Below are 7298 nucleotides of genomic sequence, written 5' to 3' on the forward strand. Positions count from 1 at the left end.
TTTTCCTCTCTAGCCAGGTCTTCAGAATCTGCATCCCTCCGAGGCTGGAGTCTGGGAGTCGGTAGATCTCTTGCACAAGGAGTCCAGTTTTCTTGACCAGGTTTGTCTCCAGCTCCAGGACTTCAGCTCCTACGGAAGCGAACTCTTGAAAGGAGGAATGCCGACTGCATCAGCCCCCGTCAGGAGGTCCGGGGCATAAAACCAGCCATGATTTTGTCATCTCGGGCATTGGGATGTCAAAGTATCACGATCCGACTGAGGTCGGATGACAGCCCCTCCACAGTCAGGAATTGTGTCACCATCCCTTTGCAGCTCCACCTCAATAAAGTATCACCAAACCTGATGCGGAGCATCCCACTTTCACCCCCATGTACACTCCGACTACTCTCCAAGCCCCAAGGATACATAAGATGAGACCTCGACTATGCGCCATTGGACACAAGGTGAATTCACTCTTCGAACCATCACTTTGCACGTGTGAGACATGGCTACTACCTCATGCATGGACCTTGCCTATACTCAGGTACAACTGAGATGACCATGGAGAATCAAAGGACAAAGGCCAAGCATGGAAGAGGAGAAGGAAGAAGAGCCAGCTGCTACAGGCCCCGGACATCTGGCCCCAGCCCGGACATCCGGCCCTTCCCGCAAGCCCGGACATCCGGCCACAGCCCGGACATCCTGCGCCCATCACAGAACGCGTCCAGAAGCTGAACCCCGTCAGCTCGGACATCCGGCCAGAGACCCGGACATCCGGCTCTTCCCGAGCCGCCGGACATCCGGCCCCCAGCTCGGACATCCGGACACCGCCTGTCCAGAGAGCAACCGCAGGGCACCCAGGCCAGCCCGGACATCCGGCCTGCCAGCCGGGACATCCGGCCCGTCGCGAAGCCCCGGACATCCGGCCCCAGCCCGGACATCCGGCACCTGCCTGTGCGCAGAGAACGGGCCAAGGGCCCATGTATCCCCCTCTCACTTACCCCTTCGTGGGCTAGCATTATATATACTCCCCCACCTCCTCCTAGTTAGGGTTAGCGTTGATTTAGCTCATTTGTGAGATAGAGCCTCGCTCATCCATCGGATCTCCTCCTCGTGAGAGACCGCGGCCTCTTCGGAGAAGATCCACTTGGATTCAAGACCCCTTTACGGGAAGATCCCCTCGTGGATTCAAGACCTCCTCTCGGAGAAGAACGGTTACTCTTGTATCTTCCCTTTGTTGATTTTGAATCTTGTGCCACCTCATGTGTTCGGTGATCTAGCCCTTGTGTGATCAATTACTTGTCGGTTGAGTGATTCTCTCGTTTCTCCCCGTGTTTTCCCTTGTGATTCCGCGCGTTCTTCGTGTTTCCCAGTAGGATCCACTCCAAACGTGAAAGATCGGCCCCTAGGGTTCCGCCCTACATCATCTTGGTATCATGAGCCACGTTGATCACGTTTTTGGAGCCCCTACCCCTCTTTTTCTAGCTTGATTTTGTTGATTTCGTCCTAAATCCGAAAATCCCCACCAAAAATAGCCCCCAATTTTTTTTTGTGATTTGTTGGTTTGATGATGTTTTGTTAATTTTGATCCATGTATTTGCTTGGTTTCAAGTGGATCTAGCATCTCCCCAAGTTTCCCCATCTTTCATCTACAAAATCTCTCAAATTTTGCCCCCGAAATCATCAATTTCCGCCCCAAAATCGAGTTCCTCGAGTTCATCCTCGGATTTGAAGCCCGGACATCCGGCCGAAGCCCCGGACATCCGTCCATCCCGGAAATCCGGCCAATAGCCCGGACATCCGGCTCCTGGAGCGCATTTTCGCGCGGTTCTGGACATCAGGTCCCGGAAATCCGGCCCGAGCCCCGGATGTCCGGCCCCTGTCTTTTCAGATTTTCCCGTTTCACTGTTTTGCCCATAACTAATTCATCCGGAGTCCGATTTTGACGTTCTTTAGCTCGTTTTGAAGCTCTTGACATCCCCCTTCCCACAAAAATACCACCAACATCATTTGACTCCATCAAATTTTTGAAAATTTGGCAAGTTTGCCTAGGCCCTCCACCATATCATCCGCATAGCCACCACCGACTTCCGCAACCTAACCCATTTTGTTCCCCATAGCATTTGAGGTTGTTTGAGTAGTGACTTGGGTCTCCTAAGGTGTTTCGGCTACTTAGGGATGGTTGCTTCTTCATCAACCACCACCACCACTTTCGCATAGACGTGCTCACCATACATTTCCACCCCAACTTAACCCAATTTTGTTTGAGTTATGGCTTGTGTCTCCTAAGGTGTTTAGGCTACTTAGGGACGACAACTTCAACTTCGACTCGTGTATAGCCCATCATTTCACTTCTGCATTGCCAAGTGCAAACCACCACCGCTTTCCGCTACCACCATTTTAACATTTGATGTTTGAGATTTTGAGTTCGCGGTTTTTCCGTTTCCTAAGGTGTTTCGGCTACTTAGGGACGAGACTCCATCATCTTGGTTTCTACATCAAGAACACCGCCACTCATCATCGTCGGACGGTAACCTCCATATCATCTTGGTATTGTGGTACCCCTCCATTGTATATTCCCCTTGCCATTGCATTGTTAACCCCTAGCCCATTTTGCGTTACTTGCCTATCGAGACTAGCCATTTGAGTATTGCCGACAACGTTACTTATGCACATTAGTGATCATACTTCCCATAGCATACATACCATATCATCGTGGTGCATATATTGGTATCATATCTTGTGTCACAAGTTTGTTCCCGCATATACACAATTACTATCTTGGTTTGTGCATTGTGCAAAGCGGCCATAAAAAAAGAAAAGAGAATATGCTTTTAAGAAAAAGAGAAAGAGAGCAAAGAAGCTTGTAAGCAAGTGCCATAGCATCATACCACATTGCATATAAGATTGTCATATCCGATCATCTTGGATCATCTTGAGAGAAACACCGGGAACCATACATACATAGCATACTTGGAATAGAAGTTTATACATTTTGCATCTTATAGGTTGTGCACAAGTGTCGTATCCGCCTATTGAGCAATCGTGCTAGCGTCTCTCTTGAGTTGCGCAACACGAGCGTTTTCCGTGGATTCCACATTTTGTGCTCCTTGGTTGCACGACCCCATTTATCTATCCATGTGTGCGTTTCCGTGTGCCATCCATAGTGCTATTGGTCTACTTGTTTCGCTTGCGAATTTGTGAATCTCTTTCAACATTATTGACTCTTGCTAACATTTTGCATTAATTTTTTGTGTCACTATCCTCACCGAGCTCCACCATAAGCTTTACTTGTGTAGGTGTGAGAACCGACAAGGATTGGTACCAATAGTGCTATTTCATTGTCCGCATTTGAGTGAACTTGATTCATTGTCAACATCGGTCAAGGTACATTGGTATAAGTTCTTCTCTTTCTCCCACTCATATTTGCTCGAGTCTTGTGATGGATAGGCAAGGCATTTCCTCTCCGGTCTACGACAACAACGACGGCGTGAACAACTACATCAACAAAGCGTCCATCTTTGATCTACAATGACAAATACAAGGCGCACAATCAAGATTGTGAGAGCGCATCGAGAACATCTCCATCGACATTCGTCACTCCGAAGCAAGGAAAAGGGACTACATCGACAAGAAGCTTTCCGCACATAAAGAGGAACAAGATGCAAGGATGGAGGAGATTAGAGCCTTGATCAAGTCTTCTTCCCCTTTGTCATCTTCAAGGCGGCGACATTCAAGCCACAAGTCTTCGGAGCGCGGAAATGATGCAAGTGCAAATCGTCCTTGTCCACATCTACATGGCGACCACCATCACATTCGTGATCCACATCGTCATGAAGGGCAAGTCACCTCCAAGGAACATGTGCACGACGACGACGAACGACATCTACTACGAGCTCAAGCATGACAACGACATCATCATCATGAAGATGCTCCACAAGCACAAATGCACAAGTCCCGACAAGCCCTACTTCACGCCAAGTCCAAGCTTCATGAGCCAAAGAGAAGACCACGAGATGACCACCACCAAGACGACGCTACGGCTACCACCACCACCATCTTCGCCAAGTGCTATCAAGGCATCTTCGCCATTGGACGTACGACATCTTCGCCTACTTCCCACGAGTACGCCTACAACGACTTCATCAAGTCCAAGGAGACTACCTATGAGCGAGGGAGACACTTCCATCTTCGGAAGCCCCTCAAGGAAGATGGCCGAGCATGGGAAACTCCCTTCGGTCATGGAGACGAGCTACGAGGTGCCACATCATATGGGCCTCCCACACCAAGACGGTGACAAGAAGGTCGAGCAAGGGCCATCCCCTTCGACCACGGCGATAGGAGTTGCGCATGAAGACATTTGCACCTACATCTCTCCGACACCCACATATGCCGAGATGCCCCAAGTGCCATGTGAGGAGAGCCACCACCACATGAGTGACATGAGTGACATGAGTGACTCCACCATACGTGACATTGAGAGCATTTCCTATGAGAGGATGAGTGTCGGTGTCAAAACCGGCGGATCTCGGGTAGGGGGTCCCGAACTGTGCGTCTAGGCGGATGGTAACAGGAGACAAGGGACACGATGTTTTTACCCAGGTTCGGGCCCTCTCGATGGAGGTAAAACCCTACTCCTGCTTGATTAATATTGATGATATGGGTAGTACAAGAGTGGATCTACCACGAGATCAAGGAGGCTAAACCCTAGAAGCTAGCCTATGGTATGATTGTTGTAATGGTTGTTCGTCCTACGGACTAAAACCCTCCGGTTTATATAGACACTGGAGAGGGCTAGGGTTACATAGAGTCGGTTAGAATTGTAGGAGATCTACATATCCGTATTGCCAAGCTTGCCTTCCACGCCAAGGAAAGTCCCATCCGGACACGGGACGAAGTCTTCAATCTTGTATCTTCATAGTCTTGGAGTCCGGCCGATGATGATAGTCCGGCTATCCGGACACCCCCTAGTCCAGGACTCCCTCAGTAGCCCCCGAACCAGGCTTCAATGACGATGAGTCCAGCGCATATATTGTCTTCGGCGTTGCAAGGCGGGTTCTCCTTCAAATTCCATGTACCTGCCGAATAGTGTCCGGCACCCTTACATATGTTGAGCTCCTTGGCTCCCACGCCCAATAATGTCCCTCTTCCACGCGTCGCACGATTGTGAAAGGCCAGGGTATCTTTTATATTTTTTCCCTAGCTGCGCAAATAACCTGCCTATAAGAGAGGCAAGAATCCAGATCCAAATCACACCATCTTCCTTCCGCGAGTACTCATCGGAGCGCTTCTGACCAAAAATCCATTCCACCATGGGCAGTCGACGCGGCTCCTCCTCTCGCGCTCCCAGCCCTCCGCCAGGAGATTGGAGGAGATGTTCTGTTCCGCACAATGAGCTGGTGACGCTCCAAGCGGAGGGATACCTTCCTCCGGCCTTTATGGTCCCGGTCCGAGCCGGGCTGGCCACTTACAAAGGTGGAAAGCAAGTGGAGGCCACCCCTAGTCCCTCCAAAGGGGAGCAGGTGTGCTTCGTCCCTTATCTAATAAGGGGGCTCAGATTTCCCATCCACCCGTTTCTCCGGGGGCTTCTGGAGTTCTACGGACTCCAGCTTCATCACCTCACGCCCGCCTCCATTCTGCACATCGCGGGTTACGTAGCTCTTTGCGAGCTGTTACTGGGCATCGAGCCCCATTTTGCGCTGTGGAAGAGACTATTTTGCCTCGTACCCCGTTCTCACGAGGGGTCAATATATCAAGTGGGCGGAGCCGAAATATGGCGCATCGCCGGGACCGGATATCTATCCAGAACCCAAAAGAAGGCGTCCGAAGACTGGCCTTCGGAATGGTTTTATGTAGAAGACGCTCCACTGCCGGACCCAGTTCGGATCGGCCTCCCGGAGTTCAACAAGGCTCCTCTGAAGAAGCGCCTAAGTTGGCGCCCACGGAGCCCTCAACAGGAGGAAGACAGGAGCGTCCATTACTTGATGGGCCGGATTAGGTTGATGGCCCATTCCGGATTAACCATGATTGGAGTCATGGCCGTATGCATCATGCGAGGGGTGCAGCCACTCCAATATAGGGGCCACCCCATGTGGGATTTCAATGGGGAGAACGACGCCACCCGTCATGGCCGTAAGGGGCCGGGATCGGCCGCGGATCTGGTAAAGATCCTGTCCGGCCTGTACAAGGGGGAGAAAGAGGACTTCCTCCAGACAAGCCCATTGAATGGGTTCTCCATGAATAACCCTCGGAGCTGGGTAAGCGGACGTTTATTTACCCGACCCGTGCTTTCAAAGTTAAGTACCTTACTTTATGGTTTCAACGCAGGAACTGCGCCGGAATGTGGAGAGCATACATAGTCCGGCTCCACAACCCGAGGATCCGGGAAGATCCATTGATCCGGCCTCCGAAGAGGACCCGGACATTAAAGTGGAGCTAATTGACGGGGTGTTCCACCAACTCAGCATGGACAATGCTCTAGTTGCCATCACGGCTGACTACCCCAGCCTAACTCCGGCTTCCCAGGTAATTATGACTGGAGTCCTGACATTATTACTCCATCCTTGCGTATTTCTGACCACCGTCTACAATGGTGTCTCGCAGGAGGTGCCTTCAAGGCAGGAAGCCAAACCCACGGCGGCTGACCAACAAGGGTCAGTCCGGCCCAGCAGGCGGAAGAGGAGTGCGGTGCGAATCGAAACGTCACTGCAACGGTATAGCTCACAACCATTATTCAGGAAAAGGATTCCCGGGAGGTGTATTAACGCCCGTGACCTTTCCAGGAGAAAGAGCACTCGCCGGACTGTGCCCGGAGGGGTTGCCAACCAAGCCTCCGCCCGCCAGGCTCCAACACCTGGTCCGGAGGGGGAGGCGAGCGCAAGGCCCGAGCCGGATACTCCTCCAGCAGAGGATGCCGACAGGCTGTCCGCCACCAGGTCTGAGGTGGAGAGCGCCATGAATCATAGGCGTCGCCGGACAGTTCTACGTGACGTGTGTTTCTCCCCAGAGGAGTTGAATGCCTTTAACGCGGGAGACGTGCACCTCCGTGCCGCTCAAGATGGTTTAACCAGAGCCACGGAGCAGTATGTAAAAGACATACGGGTAAGAGATTTTGATAGCTGTATATGCCAGTAGCCCCCGAGACTTAAAGTAGTTAAAGTAACTGATTTAAGGATCATTTGATATGCAGGATCTTACGAAGAAGAATGCCCAATTGTCCCAGGAGCTAAAAGAGTGCAAAGCCCAACTTGAGGCCGCACTAGCTGCCGCAGAAGGAGGCACAGAGACCCCCTCCGGTAACACATTATTTCAAAAAAGAT

Source organism: Triticum dicoccoides, chromosome 6B (genome assembly GCF_002162155.2).
Source record: "Triticum dicoccoides isolate Atlit2015 ecotype Zavitan chromosome 6B, WEW_v2.0, whole genome shotgun sequence".
NCBI lineage: Eukaryota > Viridiplantae > Streptophyta > Magnoliopsida > Poales > Poaceae > Triticum > Triticum dicoccoides.